The following is a 13,964-nucleotide window of genomic DNA, read 5'->3' as shown; positions in this document are numbered from 1 at the left end:
ACGCAATTTTACATCTAAGATGGCCGTAGACGGCTAACACGCTTGGGATTTTGAAGTAAAGTCAAGTGAAGCGCTGGAATTTAAAATGTGCAGTATTTCTCAAGTGAAAAAAATGTGCATGAGAAAACTTGTCGGCTGTCGTTGAATGACAAACACTTAATTGAAGAATTCCTACTGTTGACCAATCACCAACTTCGGCAAGCCTCAAGAAAAAAAAAAAGTGCTCGAAAGCTGAAAAAAATCCTGCTGAACATCAAAACAAATAAAAATGTGTCATAGTATATTCACAAACTGTTGACTGTGAAGCATACGGTAAGTTTTACTCTACTGCATATTGAGGGTAGAGTGTCTGACACCAGGGCAAAAGGATTACTCTACATTAAACCTTCTCTTCTCCACTTCATCCGCAAAGGTCACAGAAAGTAAGTACCCATACAGATAGAGCTAGCATATTGAAATTTTAAATAGCAGCCATGTGCCTTAGAACAGAGACTTAACTCCCTATCAGCAAAAGTGAGAACAAAACGAGATTGGATGGATGGTGAACGATGGCACATCTGAACAACAACAGTGAGCTTGATTTAGAATAACAAACTACCTCATCTGTGTGAAGTGAAATCTAATCAAACGTCCTTGTGAGTTATTGTAAGGAAGCAGTGGAACAATGATGTGTGAATGTGTAAATGTCAGAGGGCTAGTGTCCAGGGAGTTCTCAGGTATAATGGACACACACACATACAGAATTCTAGCAGACAATGTGAAAGCATGCCTGACCCTGCTCTGTCACCTTAAGCCAGTGGTATTCAAATATTTTTTTTTTAAATAGTACATATATTTATAGTTTTTTTTCTCATTTTGATAAGAGATGAAAATGCAATGAATTGGAGGTTATTTGTTGATGTGTCATTCGATTTTGGGTCGGGTTGGGTCGCAAGAAATCCGTGGGAAAATAAAGTTGGTCACCAGATATTTTGGCAGAAAAAAAATGGGGTCCCCACTGAAAAATGAATACATTTACATTTTAGTCAATTAGCAGATGCTCTTATCCAGAGCGAAATGCCGTAGTGATTGCATACATTTTCATTCGTACCACTGGTCATCATACCGGCTGTATTTCTGCCTGTTTGAATGGCATTAACTCAGATTCCCATGAAATTACAATGGGAAATCGATAGAACATCACTCAGAGGTGAAAAAAACAATATAACATTCAGAATGGGTGAATCTTTCTTTTAAAAAGGTGCAATATGCAGAAATCGCACCCCCATTTCCTAAAATTCTAAGTTTGCCTAATTTCAGTTTGTGACAAAACAGGCAATATATAGTGTAGAGAATCATTGTACCATCTAAACCACTGTGAAAAGTATTTCAAATAACCAAAAATATAGTTTAATTTATTTGAAGCACATAACCAAGAGTAAAATACTCAAAAACTAAACTTAAAATAATGGGAATAGCACACAAAGTTTCAAGTTAATGTCACATGCACAGTGAAAAAACCCAACAATAAAATAATCAATAACAATGTAATACTAGGCCCACCCACTTGGGAGCCAGGCCCAGCCAATCAGAATCAGAATTACCAATATAAATACTCCTCAGTTTCATCAGCTGTCCAGGTGGCTGGTCTCAGATGATCCCGAGGGTGAAGAAGCCAGAGTGGTTACATGTGGTTGCGATTGTGAGGCTGGTTGGACATACTGGCAAATTCTCTAAAACAATGTTGGAGGCGGCTTATGATAGAGAAGAAATTTACATTAAATTCTCTAGCAACAGCTCTGTTGGACATTCCTGCAGTCAGCATGCCAATTGCATGGTCCCTCATCTTGGCAAACGAGGAACACTAACAGGGATGTAAACAAATGTGCGCACAAAATTCTTGAGAAATAAGCTTTTTGTGTGTATGGAAAATGTCTGGAATCTTTTCTCTCAGCTCATGAAACATGAGACCAACACTTTACATGTTGTGTTTGTGTGTATGTGTGTGTATATATATATATATATATATATATAGGTGAAGGCTCCTCAGGGGACAGGTGAGGAAGAGGATCATCCTCAGTGAAATTTCATTTAAAAAAAAGTTTTTTTTTTTTTTTAAGTTATCCTTTTTAGATAAAACTATACAAAATATATTCATATGTCACCAAATAATTGGTTAAAATACACAGTTTTCAATGCAGGTCTACAGTAACTTCAACAACACTGTCTGGGATAGAAACATGGTGTAGCCGGAGGACAGTTAGCTTCCGTCCTCCTCTGGGTACATTGACTTCAATACAAAACCTAGGAGGCTGGTAGGCCCCTTCCATTGAAATACATGGTAATTATAACCACTCCCGGAGGACATCCTCCAACCAATCAAAGCTTTTTCAGTATGAACTGACATGTTGTCCATCCAATCATAGATGTAGGATCAGAAAATGAAACTAGTGTGTTGTATTGGGATTGTGCCACAGAGCATTATGGGGGTTCTGTGTGTTGAGAAGCTTGGTGACATTTTTGAATAGAGATTAAAGAGTGAAGAGTGATAGTTGAGCATTTTTGGGACATTATTCAAATAAAATAATAAAAAAATTACAGGAGATGGATGAGATATATTACGAATTGTTGTCTTGGGTTTGTAACTTTATTTTTGTGTCCAGTTAGTGTAATTTATTCACATTTGCCTTACTAACTTGTGTGCAGTTTTCTCCGCCCGAATTATAGAATGGCCAACGGTGCCAAAAATGTTGTGGATTTTTGTTGAAGAACCCCTTTTATTCTCTGGGGTACACGGAAAAGTTGCAAATTATAAGCGAGGGTCGACCTCTGCCTGAGATCAGTTTCATGAATAAGGATGAAAGGGTAAGAGCATTCAATACCAACTGATATCAAATGTATAGCTGGTTAACACGGAGCCTTTCATCAAGCTGCCTGTATAATTGCATGTTACGATGCTTTACATGTTGAACATCTTTTCTGGGATGTCGAAAACAATTCTGAATGATTTGATAGCTTCCATCGCATCATCCATTAAAAGTTAGATTAGAGAGGTTGACGCAGCACATGTTTCCGAGGGGCACTCAAGTAGGCTTTGCACTTTCCTCTGGAATTTATTTAGCAAAGATGATAACACATAATCACTCCGGACAGACACAAGCAAAAACTCATGACATAAATGTTGTAGCAGCCTAGGCTACACCTAAACATTAGAAATCTGACATGAGGTATGGGATAAAAACTATACTATTTTTATACTATTAACTGTAGGCTACTAATAAGAGCAGCTGCATACAGCCAATGCGCCCTGTCCATCTGGTCAGGGTTAACTAATTGGTAACGTTATGCATTTATAGTCCCATTTGTGTGTCAGGAGAAAATGTGAATGTGATCAAATTTAGATTATAGCTCATCAATGTTATCGGTGGAGTCTCGAAACATATTCTATTCAACGCTAGCAAAGCAGTCCTGTAGCATAATCTCAGATTCTGGTGACCATTTCTCAAAAGAGCGAGTCAAGGGTACTTCCTGTTTGGGTTTATGCTTGTTAACAGGAAGCAGGAGTACGGAGTCATGATCTGGTTTGCGGAATGGCGGATGAGGGAGGGCCTTGTATGCTTGCTTGGGGGTAGAACAACAGTGGCTTTGGAGACGTGTTGATGGAAGTTGGCCAACACGCATTTTAGTGATGCGGAATTAAAATATCCGGGCAACCAGACAGGCAGCCTCTGGATGTAGGTTCGTTAAGTGCCAGCTTGTTGTTTTTATTGTACTGAGGTGTAATGTATACAACAGTCAAGATAACAGCTGAAAATTCCCTCGGGAGGTAGAAAGGTCGGTATTTGACCATCAGGTATTCCAAGTCGGGTGAACAGTGGGTCGACACACACCAGTTGGTGTTGATGTAGAGGCAAACCCCTCCCCACTCGATTTCCCCGACTGGAAAATCGATTGAGTTGGATAGCCATTGGGGGTGCTGTCCAAGAGCCATGTTTCAGAAAAGCAAAGAATATCGCAATTGAGACTCCCGTTGGTAGCAAATCCGCATTCGGATTTATCCATCTTATTATGGAGTGACTGGTCAGTAGAATGAGGGAAGACGTGACTGGTTTTTCCTTCGCTTCCATATCACCAGGATCCCCCCCTCCCTGCCTCTGTAACGCCAGCGTTTCCTCTTGGGTAGCCCAAAAATTGGGTCGGAATTACAGAGAGAGCCCAGGGCAGATGAGTTGAAGTAGAAGCCGGAATTGGGGTAAGTAACTGCAGATCGGATGTTCAAAAGGTATTGTCGGTTGTAAGAAATAATAGCATACATTGTGAAAATAAAATTAAAATAAACAACAAAATAATAAGTTGGGTCGGAGCTTACAAAACGACAGCCATCCAGTATGGTGCCATCTTAGACTTGCTTTCAATGAGAATGACAGAGCTATAACTCACATTTCTATGTGAATCTGATCGGGTCGCCCAAAGTGATATAGGCACACACACCTCAACTCCCCCCTCATAGTGCATAAACTCAGAAACCCATGCTTACACATTATACACACTTGTCCCCAGAGATTTGTGGAATGTGAGATCAGTTGTCATATGTCGTTAATCTTTATGAACACCCACACAGTAAGAGTAGCATATGTGCTACAGGGACCCTCCAGGGGCTCACAGTGTGTCCCACAGGGACAGCCATTATGGAGAATCAGAGCACAGTTTCATATAGAGTAGACACTTCTAATGAGATCTGGTTGTGAAAGTAATAATATCCTGGAGGTCTGATAACTAGCAAGACTGTTCCTTTCTTAGTCTTTCGTGGTAATATTTTTTTGCCTAGGTTTAGAGAACTTATATTAGACTACCAACAGACTGAACTATATCTAACCAATGTCCACAGAAGCCAACTTGACAGTGTGGTAGTCAAGTAAAGAGTTTTGAATTCATAGCCCATTAGGTCACCCAGCCTACATCTTTTTGTGAAGAGGGATATTGGTCATCATTATCCCCGGTATGCCCCCACCCATTCCCTCTCTCCATTGGAATGTTTGACATCCTGGGGGGCTAGCAGTTGTTAGCGAGCATGTGTGTCTGCAAGTGTCAGTGATGTTTGTGCACCTGGTCCCAAAATGAGTCCCTAAGACAAGATACATTTGTCTAAATATCACTTTATACCAGTCACAACTGGTAAGGAAAACGGGTAATGGACTCTGCTGTAGTTGTATCTCTTTTCCAAAACAGTGAAAAAAACATTGTTGAAATCATGTGGTGATACAGTATAACCTCCGTTGACTGAAAACCAAGAACTCGGCATGAATTCCAAGAATGGATTGAAACCATATTCATGAACTACTGAGACAAATAGACAGTCGAGTGGATAAGTTCCTGCACAGCGATGTATACAAAATCAAAGGGAAATTTAAAAAAGTAATTTAACAATAGTGCCAGAAATAGACCGCCGCACTGATAAAACAGAGTTTCCACAACCAGACAACCTCCTCTCATGCATTTAAATAATCTCACAGCAGATTACAACCGCAGCAGAAGTGCTGTTTGACGTCAATAGCGTCCATTAATTTACATGGGAGAGTAAACCGCCGAGAGAAATAATACACTCCTAAAAGAAAGACGAAGAGAAAGGAGCAAATAAAGCCAAAGATGAAGAAAGGAGAGAAAAAAACTGCCTTTTGATGAAGACTTGAATAATTCATCAAGGAGAATCTCACATTGAAAATAATTAAAAATCAACAGATGGCCTCTCTATTACCCCCTCTTTCGTTCCCTTTCTTCACTTCCCAGCACTATCACTCACTTAATCTTGCTCTCCTTTTGGCATTGGTTCACTCCAGAGAAGCCCCTTGCTTTCCCCACTCTTCCCCTGTGCCATGGTGGCGGGACTGACCCTGGACACAGTGGACAGACGACTACATTCACTTTCTCCTGTACAAGCCAGCCTCAATGGAGACGCAATGGAGGGGCTCAGTCAGTGACCACTAAATCTCCAAGCTCAACAGGAGCTTGGAGGGGGGGGGGGTCTAATCCAGCTAAGCCTGTAGCACTGTGACACTCAAATCTCGGGCATGACCCACTGTTGTAACCGACACCAATGGAAAGTCATTAGCTGGACGTACTCAAGGTCATGGTGCAGACGTTAGACTGGCTAATTCTAATGGTCAACATAAGCTAGCTAGGGGAAGTTCCTTCTCAATATTAGCTGTAAAATGCTCCCCTCGCAATCCTTCTTAACCTTAATTTCAACAAATAGCAAAATAGTTGATCAAGTCACTTTATGACATATGAAGTAAAAATTGCATGTCCCCATTTATAGCTACTGTATTCCAAGGTGCATTGAAGCTGTTCTGGCCCAACACCCTATTAAACATGCTCTGGAACTTTGGCAACTACAAAATATTTTTTAAACCTCCCGCTTTGGGCTGGATGTGTCAATGTGTAGTTCATACATTGTGCATAATCTATGAGCAGAATTACTGTTTTACCTCAATTGGCCACAAAATCCCTAGTTTGAAAGCGACTTCTTTCTGGAAGCTGTGCTGCGCCATTTTCCCTACATTTCCCCCCACGTCGGCCAGCCCCATAGCAATTAGAGTTCAACCAATGAGCTTCTGCCCCTCGCCATTTGAGTGACAGCTAGCATGAGGCACATCATGCACACACAGCAGAGTGGGAGAGAGTGCAATGACGTGTTCCACAAATCTGCACGTGACGTAGTACTCCATTTTTGGGGATCACTTTTGGCTCGAGAGTGCTACTTTCAGAACTACTGGCTAAAAAGCATACAAAAGTACCAGAGAATCTCTAAAACTATGTTTGGCTGTTACCTGTACATCCCCAATATTGACCAATATTGATGAGGCGCTGCTCATTGGATGGTGACAATCACCAGCAGGTGTGTAATACCACAACAACTATTTGCAATCTAACGTAATAGAAACTGTAAAGTGTATTCTTTTTTAACAGTCTAGCACTGCAGATATCAGTGACACAGACCAAATAGTCAAAATGAGTCCACTCACCTCAGAGCTCGCTTCCAGCTGTCTATCATGTGGCCCTCTGGGGCCAGGGACCTCAACCTCAGGAATAGGAGTGTGGTTCCTGTCTCCGGGGGGCAATCCCATGCTTTATCTCACTGGCGCCACTGATGTTCCTGTATCACATTATACCACGTTGAATCACCAGAGATAAGGGAAGATGGAGGGTAAGAATCCTGTTAACAAAGACAGAGATGGATAAGTTACGATGGCGAATTCATGAAGAATGCGCATTTACAATTTTTGCCCCAATAAGTGAGGCAGTAGGCATCCTGCTGGCATCAGAATTTATAGAAATGTAGCATATTCAATGGTGACACAATCACTTCTTGGTACGGAAGTTTCTGATACCTCAGGCTATAATGTTTTCACAGCTGATACATTTCCATCACGTCCAAGATAGACAGGTCGAGGAGCCATTGCACAAGGATATGGAAATGCCATCTTTTAACAGTGGTTTGGAATTTATCTTTGAAGATTTCATTTCCTCCTCTTTGTGCTTTCTTAGGCAAAGAAGTGACATAGCCTGCAGCATCAGTCAGCTCATTTAATTTAACACCACACTGCTCAGCTGATCAATATCTTCTATACATTTCCTGTTTAAGTAAAGTCAATACAAAAACATTACATAACCTATACCATCTGTAAGCTAATTGGGAAACATGACCAGCACACCTTGCCTCAGCCTGAACATGTCAACAGAGTGTGAGCCTTCTGGATTTAGACCATTGCGGGGGGGGGGAAATCACAACAACAACCTATGGGTACCCTTTGAACACGAAGCTCGTGTATCTCTCTACCAGTAACTAATGCCCAACAGTCTTCTGCAGCGTCAGTAAACTAAAGGGTGATACCACCATCCGTCTCCAATCTGAAGCATGTAATTAAAAACTAAAAAGGTTCACCCTGGTCATGACAAGTCAAGACCTTTGACCAGGAACCCAACTTACAAGACACAGGAGCTAGCTGGCATGTGGCCTTCTGGCTGACCCATCAAGCCAGTGTCCAGCTGAACCCTGAGAGGAAAAGACCCCCCCCCCCCAAAAAAAAAAAATACATGGTCCACAGTTAGCAACCTTTATGCCCTCCAAGTCTAGTTTTACATCTGGCCTAAAGATTTGATTAAACTCCTGAATGTTGCTTTGCCTCGCTCCACACGTTTCCCATGAGAAACATCCGGAAGACAATACCACTAATTTACCTTTTTTTTAACCAGCTTTTTGTATATCTGAAAGGAGTAGGGGGTAGAAAACATGGAAAAACAAAGGCCACCTAAAGACTTACACTGAGTGTACAAACATTAGGAACACCTGCTCTTTACATGACAGACTGGCCACGTGAATATAGATGAAAGCTATCATCCCTTATTAGTGTCGCATGTTAAATCCACTTTAAAAAATATATATATATATTTCACCTTTATTTAACCAAGTGGGCCAGTTGAGAACAAGTTCTCATTTACAACTGCAACCTGGCCAAGATAAAGCAAAGCAACACAAACAACAACACAGAGTTACACATAGTCAATAACACAATCGGGGGAAAAAAATTATATACAGTGTGTGCAAATGAGGTAAGATAAGGGAGGTAAGGCAATAAATAGGCCATGGTGGCGAAGTAATTACAATTTAGCAATTAATCACTGGAGTGATAGATGTGCAGAAGATGAATGTGCAAGTAGAGATACTGGGGTGCAAAGGAGAGAAAAAAAATTATATGGGGATGAGGTAGTTGGATGGGCTATTTACAGATGGGCTATGTACAGGTGCAATGATCTGTGAGCTGCTCTGACAGCTGACGCTTAAAGTTAGTGAGGAAGATATGAGACTCCAACTTCAGTGATTTTTGCAATTAGTTCCAGTCATTGGCAGCAGAGAACTGGAAGGAAAGACGGCCAAAGGAGAAATTGGCTTTGGGGGTGACCAGTGAAATATACCTGCTGGAGCACGTGCTACGGGTGGGTGCTTCTATGGTAACCAGTGAGCTGAGATAAGGAGGGGCTTTACCTAGCAAAGACTCATAGATGACATGGAGCCAGTGGGTTTGGAAACGAATATGAAGCGAGGGCCAGCCAACGAGAGCATACAGGTCGCAGTGGTGGGTAGTATATGGGGCTTTGGTGAGAAAATGGATGGCACTGTAATAGACTGCATCCAATTTGCTGAGTAGAGTGTTGGAGGCTATTTTGTAAATTACATCGCAGAAGTCAAGGATCGGTAGGATAGTCCGTTTTACAAGGGTATGTTTGGCAGCATGAGTGAAGGAGGCTTTGTTTCAAAATAGGAAGACGATTCTAGATTTAATTTTGGATTAGAGATGCTTAATGTGAGTCTGGAAGGAGAGTTTACAGTCTAACCAGACACCTAGGTATTTGTAGTTGTCCACATATTCTAAGTCAGAACCAGCCAGAGTAAAGATACTGGGCGGATGGGAAGGCGCGGACAGCGATTGGTTGAATGGAATGCATTTAGTTTAACTTGCATTTAAGAGCAGTTGGAGGCCAAGGATGGAGAGTTGTGTGGCATTGAAGCTCATCTGGAGGTTCAAAGAAGTGCCAGAATCAGTGTAGATGAAGGGGGATTTTTAAGCCTTGAGACAATTGAGACATGAACTGGACATAAATCTCCATTGACAAACATTGGCAGTCTGCCCTGCTAGAACTGCCCTGGTAAACTTTAATGGCTGTTCTTGTGAAGTGGAAACGTCTAGGCTCAGTCGCGAAGTTGCAGGCTACACAAGCTCACAGAAGCGCGTAGCGCGTAAAAATTGTCTGTCCTAGGTTGCAACACTCACTACCGAGTTACAAACTGCCTCTGTAAGCAACGTCAGTACATGAACTGTTCTTTGGGAGCTTCATGAAATGGGTTTCCATCGCCGAGCAGCCACACACCATGCGCAATGCCAAGCGTGGGCTTGAATGGTGTAAAGCACGCGGCATCTTACGGACGGTTGTGGCTGCGTCGCATGATGCATTGTTGTCTCTACCTTCTTGCCCTTTGTGCTGCTGTCTGTGCCTAATAATGTTTGTACCATGTTATGTGCTGGTACCATGTTGTGCTGCTGCCATGTTGTGTTGCTACCATGTTGGGTTGCCATGTGTTGCTGGCATGCTGTTGTTGGAGTGATGAATCACGCTTCAACATCTGGCAGTCCGTTTGGAGAACGCTATCTGCATAGTGCCAACTGTAAAGTTTGATGGAGGAGAAATAATGGTGTGGGGCTGTATTTCATGGTTCAGGCTAGGCCCCTTAGTTCCAATGAAGGAAATCTTAACGCAACAGCATACAATGACATTCTAGACGTTTCTGTGGTTCCAATTTTGTGGCAACAGTTTGGGGAAGGCCCTTTCCTATTTCAGCATGACAATGACCCGGTGCACACAGCCAGGTCCATACAGAAATGGTTTGTCGAGATCGGTGTGGAAGAACTTAACTGGTATGCACAGAGCCCTGACCTCAACCCCATTGAACACTTTTGGGATTAATTGGAATGCTGACTGCGATCCAGGTCTAATCGACCAACATCTGTGCCAGACATCAATAATTCTCATGGCTAAATGGAAGCAAGTCCTCACAACAATGTTCCAACATCTAGTGGAGAGCCTTCCCAGAAGAGTGGAGGCTGTTATGGCAGAAAGGGGGGCACCAACTCCATATTAAAACTTCTTAGGGCTGCAATCCCGTTAACGGGATCGATATGACAACGGCCAGTGAAAGTGCAGGGCGCCAAATTCAAAACAACAGAAATCTCATAATTAAAATTCCTCAAACATACATGTATGTATCTTATACCGTTTTAAAGGTAATCTTGTTGTTAATCCCACCACATTCCAATTTCAAATAGGCTTTACAGCTAAAGGACCACAAATGTTTATGTTAGGTGACCACCAACTCACAGAAAAAAACAGCCATTTTTCCAGCCAAAGAGAGGAGTCAACAGAAACCAGAAATAACATTATAAATATTCCCTTACCTTTGATGATCTTCATCAGAATACACTCCCAGGAATCCTAGTTCCACAATAAATGTTTGATTTGTTTGATAATGTCCATTATTTATGTCCAAGTAGATACTTTTGTTAGGGAGTTAGGTACACAAATCCAAACGCTCGTGCAGGTCCAGCCGAACATCGGATGAAAACTTCAAAAAGTTCTATTACAGGTCATAGAAACATTTCAAACTAAGTATAGAATCAATCTTTTTATCATAAATCTTCAATAACGTTCCAACCGGAGAATTCCATTGTCTATAGAAAAGCCATGGAACGCAGGTCGCTTTCATGTGTAATGCGCATGACCAGGTCCTGGCTCTCTGCCAGACCACTGACTCAAAGAGCTCTCATCCAGCCCCACATCACAGTAGAAGCCTCATTCAAGTTTCTAAAGACTGTTGACATCTAGTGGAAGCCTAGAAGTTCAACATAACCAATATCCCACTGTGTATTCAACAGGGGCTGGGTTGAAAATCGACCAACCTCAGATTTCTCACTTCCTGTTTGGATCTTCAGGTTTTTGCCTGCCATATGAGTTCTGTTATAATCACAGACATCAGTCAAACAGTTTTAGAAACGTCAGAGTGTTTTCTATCCAATACTAATAATAATATGCATATATGAGCAACTGGGACTGAGGAGCAGGCTGTTTAATCTGGGCACCTTTCATCCAAGCTACTCAATACTGCCCCTGCAGCCATAAGAAGTTAATGCCCATGATTGTGTAATGAGATGTTCAATGAGCAGGTGTCCACATACACTACATGACCAAAAGTATCTAACTGTAGACAACTTTTTATTCATCATAAGAGGAAAATTAAGACATTACAAGGTAATTATTTACAAATTATTTACAAGTATAAGCAAACAACTCACCAGAAGCAGGCGGGTGAAAAAAGTAGAGTGAGGAAGTTGGAAGGACGGGACCGGCAGAGCAGTGACTGTATACTAGCAGGGAGAGGCTATACGGACACAACTGGTACACAAATTGACAAAGTATGTCGCACAGCGAGAGTTGAGTGGAAGCTAATGGATTCTGTCATCCTGATGAGCCCTTCCCCGTAAGCTAGTTTATGCTAGCTAGCTGGAAACAGCAGCATGGAACTAGTCAAATAAAGTTGCTAATTTCGATGGGTGAGGGAGAAATAACTTGTAGTATTAGCCACCATCTGGATGTCACCGTGACATGCCAATGAGCTAACGTAATGGCAAGCCATTGCAAATGACCAGTGCAACTGTGTTGTATTTAGGTGCTTGCTAGCCTCTGATACTGGTGACATCTCCCAGAGTGAAGCAATATGGTCAGGCAAAGAGGCTATAGTGCTTGCCGACGTGAGTTGAATAATGACAACATTTTTCTTGTGTGACTCCAGATGTGGGATCTTAATTTGATCACTCTTGTTGCGGCAGGAAATGCAAACTTGTAGTGTATTCAAGATTTTTAAAAGGCTTCTAAATTTGTAGTTTCCACTTTAAAATGTCAGACTTGATTTGCCCAAATGAAAAATGTTTGGCCATTACTTATAATCCACATTTCCTGTAGCAAACTGGCTCAATTTAAGATTTTACATCTGTACAGTGCCAGCAATAAAACACAAAAAGAGACATGCTCTAATTGAGCGAGGCGGCAAAGTGGAAACCCCGCCCGGCTTCGGTTGGGTCATTATAATTCCAAACAATGCATTCTAAAATTACTGTGGGATGAGTTATTGCTGAATCCAAAAGATATAATTATGGTCAGATTTTCCAAAATTTAGGGCGAGGAAGAGCATTGTACGTATATCTCTGTATGTAGAGTAAAGGTGGTCTAGAGGGTTTTTTCCTCCAGTTGCACATGTGACAAATCACACACACGACTATCATGCTTGCCTTTGAGTTTAGGCCATTGCTGTTGTTAATGTTTATTTTTTATTTTTTTATTTCACCTTTATTTAACCAGGTAGGCTAGTTGAGAACAAGTTCTCATTTGCAACTGCGACCTGGCCAAGATAAAGCATAGCAGTGTGAACAGACAACACAGAGTTACACATGGAGTAAACAATGTGAAGAAATGAAAGCAGTGTGGTCACTCAGGTTACCAGGACAATGCTCACAACAACAGGGTCAAAGTTGAATGCCTCTTGCGCCTCCAGGCAAAAAAAATGTCAACAACCCTCGCTTGTGGGAAGTGACAAAGAGCTCTTATACACAAATAATAACAATCAGTCCTTTTGCTCTTTATTTAGCCACCTTACATATAAAACCTTATTTGTTCTCCCAAAATTGTGAATAACTCACCACAGGTTAATGAGAAGGGTGTGCGTGAATGCATGCACATAACTCTGCAATGTTGGGTTGTATAGGAGAGTCTCAGTCTTAAATAATTTTCCAAACACAGTCTGTGCCTGTATTTATTTTTCATGCTAGTGAGTGCCGAGAATCCACTCACAGAGGTACGTGGTTGCAAAGGGCATCAGTGTCTTAAAAGCATGACTTGCCAAGGCAGGATACTCTGAGCGCACCCCATCCAGAAATCTGTCAGTGGCTTCTGATTAAATTCAATTTCACAGAACCGCTTGATGCAATTTCGATGAGGCTTTCTTGTTCAGATAAGTTAAGTGGATTGGAGGCAGGGCATGAAAGGGATATTGAATCCAGTTGTTTGTGTCATCCGTTTCGGGAAAGTACCTGCGTAATCGCACACACAACACACTCAGGTGCTTCGCTATATCACATTTGACATTGTCCGTAAGCTTGAGTTCATTTTTTGCACACAAAAAAAATATTCAATGATGAAAAGACCTGTGGGTTGTCCATGTTAATGCAGACAGAGAAGAGCTGCAACTTCTTAATCTTAGCCTCAATTTTGTACCACACATTGAATATACAATTGAAGTTGGAAGTTTACATACACTTAGGTTGGAGTCATTAAAACTAATTTTCAACCACTCCACAAATTTCTTGTTAACAGACTATAGT

General features: G+C 41.5%; 1 protein-coding gene across 3 annotated transcripts in view; it reads right to left on the bottom strand.

The window, feature by feature from the left end:
* Positions 1-13,964, bottom strand: part of LOC118388683 (nck-associated protein 5-like) — a 130,938-nt gene that overhangs the window by 70,208 nt on the left and 46,766 nt on the right. For all 3 annotated transcript variants that reach the window (XM_035778034.2, XM_035778035.2, XM_035778036.2), the window contains exon 2: positions 7,002-7,192. The gene's annotated coding sequence lies outside the window, so the exon portion shown is untranslated. The remainder of the gene's footprint in view (positions 1-7,001; positions 7,193-13,964) is intronic.

This window comes from Oncorhynchus keta, chromosome 10, assembly GCF_023373465.1.
Source record: "Oncorhynchus keta strain PuntledgeMale-10-30-2019 chromosome 10, Oket_V2, whole genome shotgun sequence".
Lineage (NCBI taxonomy): Eukaryota > Metazoa > Chordata > Actinopteri > Salmoniformes > Salmonidae > Oncorhynchus > Oncorhynchus keta.
The sequence above is the reverse complement of the archived record's forward strand: the minus strand, read 5'-3'. Positions and strand labels throughout refer to the sequence as shown.